This window comes from Gavialis gangeticus, unplaced genomic scaffold (genome assembly GCF_001723915.1).
Source record: "Gavialis gangeticus isolate Ggan-Ray unplaced genomic scaffold, GavGan_comp1, whole genome shotgun sequence".
Classification (NCBI taxonomy): Eukaryota; Metazoa; Chordata; order Crocodylia; family Gavialidae; genus Gavialis; species Gavialis gangeticus.
In genome coordinates this window covers 173594414-173605328 of record NW_017729024.1, presented here as the reverse complement: position 1 = coordinate 173605328, position 10915 = coordinate 173594414, and the positions used below count along the sequence as shown (strand labels likewise).

The following is a 10915-nucleotide window of genomic DNA, read 5'->3' as shown; positions in this document are numbered from 1 at the left end:
TTCCCCCCCCCCCCCAATCTCTGTGACTGTGTATTTCATCAAAGAATTTTTTTCTTGTTGTTTTTTCATTGCTTTGATACAATATTGTGTTTTGGATTTCAGATTGAAATGTGTGTGTGTGTGTGGGGGGAGATCATTAAACCCCACCTCCTGCAAAACCGAGACCTAACTTTTGATAAGAATCTGAAATGCTCACTTCCATTTCAAGTTACTGGCTAAGGGAGAAGCGACAGCTGCTTTTTTTGGTATTCTGGGTCAGGATGATTAGTGGCACAGCTGGAAATCACTGAAGAAAGCCTGTTCATATAATGATTCCAAACTGGTTTTGCAGACCAGCCAAACCTATGTGGTTTGGATAGAGTATTTGTGGCTTTGAACTCAGTTCTGAACTTCTTGGAGGTAACCCATCACTCAGATAGAAGCAAAGTTAACAGGAAACTAATATTTTATTTGCATAACTGGCACATATTAATCTTCCTTAAAAGCAGAGAGAACATAATTCTTCACAGAAAGCATATTCATTATTTTTCTGGTCCTTATGGATAATACTAGCAGATGGTATCAGCAGTATCCCGTTAGTGTTGGCTCCGAGTTAGGTTTTGTTTTAATTCATCTCTTTTATTTCAGTGTCAGCTGTACATGGTAACTGCTGGTCAAATCATCATTTGCTGTGAAATTGTCATCTATTCAATGATCGATTATTTACATGTAACTTTGTTTTATTTTTCACTACAAAGCCAGGTGCAATGCTCTCGTAATTACCATGGAGGATTCTCCAATAAATTATTCTTCCCGTTCCACACACAATGGGACCATGTGGTTCAACAGAGAATTCTGTACCACAGTAAAGCAGCTTTTAAAAGAGACTTTGATGAAGACTGTATTGTGTTTTCCAAACCTGACTCAGAATGCGATTCTTCATTTGTTCTTTGGTGGGGGAGATGCTATTGAATCAAGCGTTATGGTTTGATACTGCTGTTGTTTGTTCTGCTTATAGTTCTTTCAGAAAATTACCTTTATGCCACATGACTTTATTATTTTACTATTTATCTGTAATGTATGTATATAAATCTTGCAATGGCAAATGCCACAGACCGCTACTTACCAAACCTGTTAACTGATTAAAAAGTAGTTACATTTGGAATAAGAAGTTGAGAGGAGGGAAGGACAAGAGGCAACAGCACAGGTGGCGGAAGGCCGGGACTAATGGGGCTCAGCCCCCCAAACATGGGGCAGCGGGTAGGGCCGCAAGGCAATCCAGCCACGGGCTCCAGGTGGCTGTACCAGGGTGAGGAGGGTTTGCTCACATCCAAGATTTCAGCCCAGCATGTGGATCACTGGCTGCCCAGCAGGGCAGGCAAGTACCAGTCGATTCTGTGAATAGGAAGGGGCTGGCAGGGGGCCAGATTGAAGCCCCTGCTGTGAAGGAGGGACTGGGGCTGGGGCTGGGGCTGGGGCTGGGGCTGAGGTGAGTGGGGCCATGGCTGGCCTGGGTGTTGGGAGAATTGGAGCCTGGGTGGCTCATCCAGGGGTCCAGGGGGGGGTGCTGCTCCGGCCACTATGTGCACCCCGATGGAGGCCCAGGGTGGGGAAAGTTCCCCCCAGTCTGTTTTCAGGTTGGAAGCAGATGCCACTGGATGCTGGGCTCTGTACACCACTGCAGCTGTCCTGGGAGCAGCGTGACATCACATGCCTGCTGCCACTGGGCTGTGCCATGACCACTGCCTACCTGGCAGTGGGACGCATTTGGTGTTGCGTGGCTTTCAAGGCATCGGGACACAGAGCCCAGCACGCAGTGGCAGCCACCTCCACCCCGTGCACAGATCGGGGTGGCACATGCCCACTGACCCCCCCATCAGGGTACACACAGCAGAACAAGCCTCCACCTCCCCCCCCCATACCCCTGGATGAGCTGCCTGGGCTCTGATTGCCCCAGCACTCAGCCCCGCTGGGGTCCCATTCATCCAATCACCTTCCCCTACCCCACTGCCTCCCACACTCATGGGGCTGCAATCTGCCCCATGGCCATGGTCCTTTCCCCTTCCCCCACTCCTTCCCCCACAGACTTACCTGCTGGGCAGGTGGAGGGGCACATGCATGAGCACACACAGAGACACCGCAAATAATTTTTTCTCCCTCCTCCTATGGGCAACAGACTATCCTGTGAGCCTCTGGATTTTTCACTGGGTGAAAGATCCAGCTCTCTGCTCTCCTCTACCTTCCAGAAAAAATCCTTTCTTCTTCCTATCCAGAGTGAATCATCACGTCCCAGCCAGACGGTATTCATCTGCCATGAAATACTCTGCACTTTGGAAAAGATGGGGAAGGAGGAAAAAGATAGTCAATTACGACAGAAGGGACTATCTTTCTCCTCCTTAGCTAGTGGAACAAGGAAGCTGACTTCACTGCTATCTAGACAACACTGTAAAATGTAATGTGTCTGGGAAATCTGTAAGATACTCAGGTGAAGGAGGGTTTCTGTCAAACCCGAGCAGAATTAAGGATATTTGGAAAATAGGAATGTGATATTTTACACATGCATATTTATGCAAAACTATCCTGCTATTCATGAGCATAATTATTAATTTTCATTCTTATAAATTAAAAACATTTTTTTCCTAATTTCTTGGTTTAAACATATAAAAGTGTATGCAACAAGTGTTAGATGGTGTGATGAATGGGGATCATAAAGTCCTTAAGTGCATAGACATCGACCATACTTTAAAGATAACTGACTTTTTACCTGTTGATTAATTGTTACCTTGGGCAACATATTGAGAATCTTACTCATATTCTATTCCTGCTGAGTTCCATCTGACTATTATTATGGCTGGTAAAGTTACGATCTACCATAATTCATTCAAAACGTATTGTTAGGAAAAAAAGGCTCTTATTGGCAAATTAAAGGAAAGGATTAACACTCAAAGACTAGTATTGAATGTTGTTTGTCAAAGAAGGAAGAAATGAAATATTATATAGCAATGAAAATCCAAAATTATCAGCTTCTTTAGCAAGGCATCAAGTATGATAGCAGTATATCTGCCAACTTTTGCTTTTAATCATATAATCACCATGTAGACATTTTATCCTGATATCAGGAGCACTGCGTCTGTTATCTCAGTGGTTTAAAATTGCATTAAAGTGCCCAATTAAATAAAAATAACTACTTTTTACCCTCTGAAAATTACAGTGCAAGTTGAACTCCTAATGACTGCATTGCTGCAGGCTTCTCAGGGTATTCACAGGAACTTCTAAGAGACTGGATATCCCTACTCAAAGAATTAGCCCTGGAACTTTGCTTTATTAATTTTAACATCCTGTGAAATGCAACTTTGTCCTTGTCTTGGTGACATTCATCAAATATTTACCAAAATTTCTCCTTCCACCTCATCTTTCTATGTCACTGATGAAACATTAAAATGCTGTCCAACAGTGGCATATTTATAAGTGTGGGCTCTGAAGTCATTACTGTGTCTTGAAACGTAGGCATCATTTTGCAGTTCCTCCCAAGTTCTCTGTTGAGACATTCATGGATATTTTAAAACCTGTTCTAAAATCCTTTTCCTTCCCAACATTTCTGCTGCACTCATAGAAGCACTGGATGCAAGCAGAATGCTGGGTGGTTCATTGTATATGTTCAGTGATCCCAGAGGTATAACTGGTCAGCGGGCACTTACTGGTCCTGCACGCTGCACCTTCCCTGCAGCAGCTCCAGCTCAAGTAGCAAGGAAGATGAGGATAGAGGTGCAAGAGGTGTCCCTGCTGCTACAGCTGGAGCTGCTACAGGGATGGTGCAGGGTGTGGGGAAGGGTAAAGACAGTGCAATGCACCTAGCTCCATTCTGGTACTCTCCACCTTCCTTGGGCAGTATTGGGGCTCATACCCTTAGGGGCTCATGCTCCTTCTACCCATCTGTATGCTATTGAATGTTCACATTGGGCATGTCTACATTTGATGCTATACCACTGTAGTAACACATTATGGCAACATAGTGTCAGCAGGCGAAAACCATGACATCACTGCTACGTTGCCACAGTGATACACTTCCTTGGTATAGTACATCACTATGGCGACATAGGGCCTAAAAATAACCATACACTGCAGGCACAGCACAGTACAGGCTGTGCAGTAACAATGGTGCCAAAGGGGCACATGTGGAGGTGCCCACTGTGAAATTAAAAGAGAGTCCTTGCTTAATTATTTTGCTGCACAGGGATGGAGTTAAGCATATGTTTGAAGATAAGTACATGCACAGCAGCTTTCCTGAATCAAAATCATGGTCACCATCAACAGATTTTTAAGAATATTAGGAAATAAATATTGTTATGCCATCTAAGGATAATTGATCAGGTGTTCCAGCAAAGGCCACAGTAAGGTTGATAGATAGGTAAGTATAAAAGAGTTAATGAATAACAGGATAAAATGGAAAAAAGAATAATGAGACTGTATAGCAAGAGTAAGTTCCTAATAATAATGTGCATTAGTCAATTAAATTATCTCCTACAGGAAATAAAAGGTACAATAAAAGATTGCATAAGGTACTAATAAATGGATTATAGTGAAAAATAGTGGTCTTACACACAGAGGCCACTTCCAGATGAGCAGGGGCATGGAGTTTGTGGCACCACAAACCTTTTTGTGGCACCACAAACTGCACACAGTGATTGTGAAAACATTTGCTATGAGAATTTCCCAGTAGGTGAAAACAGCTCCAGGAAAAAAATGCAGCTTGGAGCATGTGACTGGAGTATGCACCTGAAGAAATGGCAGCTTGGTTCTCCAGTGAAATGCACTGGCTGCCAGCCAGAACATCTCTACTCCTTCAGTTGTGTCCCGGCTCCTCCTTCTGCTGGTTGCCAGAAGGAGTCAGGTAAGGGCAGTTTGCCTGAAGTGGGACAATTTGTCCCCTAACAAAGTGCACGTGCAGGGGTATGTGCTGAGGCAAAAAGTAGTGGCACAAATGTATGCCTCTGCAAGTTCACATCCCTGCACATCTGGACGTGGCTAGAGAGTCTAAATAAGTTAATAAAGCTATTGCATTTAGTAACTTGTAAACTGTTTCTATGACTCAGATACTGTATAGCACAGTCTGTCTGTCTGAGATTTTTAATAGGTTTATTTTAACAGGCCTTTCCTGTGATTTGTGTTTCTGATATGAACAGCAATTACCCAGCTAAGTAATGAGACTCTAATGAACATGTCTTTCCTAGATTACTTTAGAAGTTCATCAGAGAAGCCTGATAGTATTGTAAAACTAAAATCTGCTTTTTCCCCTCAAGACACATTTGATTGTTCTCCTAAGTACTTTCCACAAGAGTAATTGAGAACTGGAAAATAAACGTAAAGGGGGAAAAAAGTAAATTAAAAAAAACCCACATGTACACTATTTTTGTTATTATTTAACTTGCACATATTGCCATGGATGTGCATAGAGAATGAGATTCCTGATTGTGCAGATGTTCTATCAAGGGGCATGCACCAGTAAATTTTACTTGAATCCTCAGAAGTTGGCTAAGTGTTGGCACACAGGCTGTCTACATAAATGTGAGTGTCACCCAGTGAATAAAAAACTGAGAAAAGTTATGTCCCCATGAGATACCCTGATCCAGGAGATTTACCCTGATGTATTTAACCTATGAGAATGTAAATAGATATATAGTTTGTTCTTGGCCTGCTTATATATATATATAGTATAAATATAGATTGATATATGTATAGTATAGGACTGATATATCCATATATCTTATATTATAGTATAGGATATGATATAGTATAGGATATATATAGGATATCTCCTAGGATATATATAGTATAGATATAGTATAGGATTTGATATATGTATAGTATAGGATTGATATATGTATAGAATATACTATATCAATAGTTTGTTCTTGGCCTGCTTATCTATATATGTATACTGTAAATATCTCTAAGAAATTCTCTCGGAGAGAAAAATCAGTTCTGTGCTGAAGTCCAGTGCAAGGGGCATGAGCCAGTCACTTTTAGTGCAATACCCCTGTAACTTTCAGTGCTGTTTTTCTCTTAGTTCAAGTGGCAGTATCATATCATATTCAAGATAAGGATTCTGGTCCAAGATATGTGTGCATGCTTTACATAGGAGTGCTGCCTGTAGCATATGGGTCACATCACTACCAGGTACCATACAAATAAGAGTGCCTAGTTAAGTGACACCCATGCTGGCCTCCTGGGCCTCCTGGGAGACTGCTCTGATACACTGTAATTACAGCACATCAGAGCAGACCCAATTAGTCGAGTCAGCTGGAGCATCTCATGTATCAGTATTGCTGTGCTTCAAAATGGTGGCAAGGGCACTTTAACTAAGGCTTGTCAAATGAGCTTTAGTTCAAGCACCTCTGCCACCATTTTTAAAGTGCCAGGACACTGATACATGAGATGCTGTGGTGCTTTAATAAGAGCGGTTCTCAGAGCTGCTCTAAGTGAAGCACCACCCTGGGAAGCACATGTAAAAATGCCCAAGCTTTCTCTGGTAATGCATGTATTATACAGTGTAGACAAAGCTGGTGGCACTCTGTCTTAATCAGGTTGCCCAACATGTTTATGATCATATTCTTCTTTTTTGCTTGCTAATTGTTATGCCCAACTTTAACCGTGTGGGTAAAACGTTCCTGTGCCAGTTATCTAATGCAGGGTATTTTGTGCTTCTGTTGTTGCTTTCATTTGTGGCAATTTTGGGTGAAACATTTGAGTCTGTTCAGGAATTAGGATAGGGAAACAAGAGATTGGGGAGGGAAGTGGTACATGGAAGTGGTGGGATATTGGGAGCCAGTGGATGGAGGGAACACTAGGAGTTGACAAGGGGTGACTGGGACTGGAGATTGGCCTTAGGAGGCGGTAGCAGGGAAAAGCATATGGAGGAAGGGAAGACCAGCCCAATATGGAGCAAGGATGCAGGAATGAAGTTAAGTCACTGAGCAAAGTGATTGGTAGAAGGACTCTGTGGCTGTGTCTACATGTGTGCTTTTATGTGCATTAAACTATTTTAATGTGCATTAAAGCATCACTGAAAAATGTGCTATTTAGTCAATGCACATTAAAATAGGCTAATGCACATTGAACATCACTTAAAAACCATACTCTTTAGTTAATGCACATTAAGGCAGGCTAACGTGCATTTTCCAAGTATCTTACTATGGCATGGGCATTTATGCACACACTTTTTCATCCTGTGATGCACCAGAGATCCAGTGGGTCAGAGCAGACTTGATTAATCAAATCCGCTCTGCCCACAAGCCGTTGCATTCTGCACTGCTTTGTGTGCAGTTGTATAAGTTGTCAGCTTGCAGAAAATGGCAGTGGTGCACTTTTGAACTAAAACACCCCAATGTGTTTTAGTTCAAAAGTGCACCACTGTCATTTTCTCAGTGCGGACACACATTTCGCTACTTATACAATTGCATGCTCCGCAGCACTGGTCTGTTTTAAAATGCCCAGAGGTATTATATTTAATGTGCATTAACTAATGCATGTGCCCTCTTTTGTGGGAGCAAGGGGCATTGATACTAGCTAAAGAGCCTGGGAACTAGGAAGCAGCAGAGATGGAAAACTTGGGTGGGAAGAGGGGAATTGAACTTTAAGGAGAGGGAGAGAGATTAGGTAAAAAACCAGGTGGAGAAACAGAGAGTGGGCTACTGGGTGGACAGATAGTGGTACAGGGAGGCTGAAACAGTCAGTCTGTGTAGACTGAGACTTGCTGAGTAAGGAGAATGACACTGGCTGAAAAGCTTAACAATCAAAAGCTTGGACTGGCCAAGTGTGGAGAATGAGATGGCGATAAGGAGCCAGGGGTTGACAAAGGGCAGAAGAGGGATAGGGGCATAGGGGGCGGGGGGGGAGGGGAAGCTTAGGGGGCAAGGCAAAGGCGATCATGCTGGGGGCAGCCACAAGATAGAGAGAAGAGTCTATACTCATTTCAACACTTAGTCCTCCAGAACCTGAAATGGAAAACATTATTCCTGAGCTTCATTATGCCTCTGCTGTCAAAAATGCCTATGAAACCAGTTGACCAAGTGCTTTAGCTGTCTAATGTGCTGGGATGCACAGAGGATTGCAACCTACTATTGCTATCTGTCTGTAAGCTCAGTGGCAAAGGTCTGTGTAGTAGATCTAAATTTTCTAGCTCTTGTGATGAATGATTTGGGTGCCAATGAAAAGGCACGTGCTGAAATTCCTTGGTTTTTGCTTTTTCTTTTCAGTTTGATGTAAAAAAACGTATACCCCAAACTACTTAAAAAATCATTATTAAGGTTGCAATGTTAGTTACTCAACAGTTACAATCTGCTGAGCATAAGGTTGTCTATGACATCTTAATTCCATTCCTGTGGGCATAAAAGTTATAATATAGGCTCTCTTTAAAGACTGGATGTTATTTTTCTTCATAGGACCCCTGCTGTATTCAGTGCACAGGGTGGACTAGTTGTAGGACTGGGGGATATGCAGTGAAAGAAAATGATGTCTATGAACCCCCTTCTTCACTGGCAGAAGAAGTCAGTAAGAGTGTAGTAAATGAGCTGGGGGGATTGCAGAGAGAGGAAGGACAGTCTCATGGTCAAGGTAGCTGAACGCTGCCCTAGAGAATTTGGTTTTCTTCCTGTCTCTGCCTCAGAGCTCCTGTGGATTGCAAAGCTAATCACTGAAAACAAACATTTCAAAGATGAACACAAGCTGCGCGGTCCTCATGTTCTGGTGCCTGAATATGAGCCTGATTTGCAAAAGTGCTGACCACTCACAGCTACAAATGAAGTCAACTGGTGCCATGGTTTGAAGATATAAAGCACCACGCATGCTACACTAAATATTCTGAAGAGTCAGGGCCTTGCTGTCCAAAATTGGGCATCAATTGTTCGTTAATGTATTTGACCTTAACGTCTTTGTGACTCATCAAGAGCATTGTGAAAATAAATCCATTAATGTTTGCAAAGCTCCTGCTTACTTTAGTGGTGAGTGCCACTGGAAGGGGGTGGGGGGGGAGAGAAGTAAGAGGAAATGAATCATTCTTCCTTCTGACTAGTGTAGGAATAATATGTGGTGTCTAAAACATATGGCCACGCATTGAAAAGGAGGATAATACAAGATTTTGGTTAGATACTCATTAATTTAGCACAGTCTATTTTGCACATTAAATTGGTCAGGGGTCCACTGGAAAAAACAACACATGGGTATGTAATTCAAGACTGTATCTTAACGCATACACACAGGGAACCCAATTACGGCTGGACAGGTGACGTTAATTCTGCCATTTCCTAACTTTAACGTTCCTAACTTTGCAACATCATATTCTTTGAATGTAATTTGTATGTGTTTGTATAATTTTATATGTGTATAAACTTAAGTGTCAGAAGGAACTTCTACAAAAAACTCACAACTACTGAATAGCAATTAATGAACAACTGCATTTGGTGTCAGTTTGTATATATGTACTATCTGACTGAACTGTGCTAATTCTGAAGTGTCCATAATATTAAACTACCCATATAATTGGACACAAATACTAAAGGCTTGCTAAGAAGATACCTAGATTGCTATTATTAGTTCTTAGAATATGAGGGAAATTAGAAGATTCTGCAGAAGTGCTAATATTGCACCAATATTCAGAAAGGAACACTTTAGGCCAATAAGCCTGAAATCAGTCCTAGGGAAAATAACAGAAAAACTCATATAGGAATCTTTTGATGAAAACTTAAAGGATTGGAATAGAATTAGTGTAATTCAACATGGTTTTATTGAAAATAGTTCTTGTCAAACAAATTTGATTTCATTCCATAATGAGATTACAAGTTTGGTTGATAAAGGAAGCTGTGTAATAGGTTGGATAAAATGTCTGGTTTGGTTGAACATGACAGTCTGATTAAAATATAGCATTCACCATATCAAAAGAGGGGGAAGATAAATTTATTAAGAATTGTCTAACCTGCAACACTCAAAAAGTATTTGCCAAAGGGAAATCATTATCAAATGAGTTTCTTCTATGGAGATTGTGCCAGGATGGCTACTCAGCTCCATACCATTCAGCATTTTGATAAATGATGTCAAAATAAATACAGAATCACTGGTGAGAGAATTTGCAAATGACATAAATTTCAGTGAAGCTGTAAATAATTCTGATGACAGTACAACTATTCAGGACAAGTTGAACTATTCGAAGCTAAACCTAGACAAACCAATGGCTGAGATCCTAATTCACCTCTGACATCTCAGGGCCCAGTTCTGTTTCACCAGATAAGATGACTGAAGTGCATCTTGTGAGCAACTCCAAGTTACCCAACCTGTGCAGATGGGGATAGGGTTTGCAGCGAGGGGAGCAGGGGGAGTGCAGTGGGGATGGGGAGATATATGGATGAGACCAGGTGGATGGAGGAGATCTATGGTGTGCAGCCTTGGAGGAGCATATGCTCTGCCCCCTTGCTGCCTCCCCCCCCCCAACAGCCACTTGCCCCCCTCTCTCCACGACTTACTGTCAGCTCTGGCTCTAGCCCTGACCCAGCTGAGCCTTGAATTGCCACCACTGGTTCTGCCTGGCCAAGGTGGGCCAGGGCTGGGGTTGGGTTTCATGCCAGGGCTGAGGCTGTTGATGGCCCCAGAGACACCGCGGAAGGTAAGCATGGAGTGCAAGTGGTGAAGGGAGCAGGGAGTGTGGGGGCAAGCAGCAGGTGAGGCAGGCACAGGAGGAACAGGAGAGGGGGGCAGGTACAGGCATGGAGGGGCCAGGAGGGAAGGGGCAGGAGGCAGGTTGCAAGGGTGTGGTGGGGGAGCAAGTGGCAGAAGGGGCAGACACTTAGGGTGGGAAGTGGGAAGGGAGCATGTGCAGGTATGGTGGGAGAAGGGATATATGGGAGAAAGCATAGGGGTCTGGTCTCCCCTGCTCCCCCCCCCCCCC

At 42.8% G+C, this 10915-nt stretch overlaps 1 protein-coding gene and 1 long non-coding RNA gene across 2 annotated transcripts in view; both read left to right on the top strand.

Annotated features, from left to right (window-relative positions):
• The window catches only part of LOC109297989, a 20014-nt gene extending 13674 nt beyond the window's left edge, over positions 1-6340 (top strand). The window contains exons 2-3 of the long non-coding RNA XR_002097481.1: positions 360-366; positions 6329-6340. This is a non-coding gene — a long non-coding RNA (uncharacterized LOC109297989). The remainder of the gene's footprint in view (positions 1-359; positions 367-6328) is intronic.
• The window catches only part of RIT2 (Ras like without CAAX 2), a 360107-nt gene that overhangs the window by 293875 nt on the left and 55317 nt on the right, over positions 1-10915 (top strand). The gene's annotated exons all lie outside the window — the stretch shown is intronic.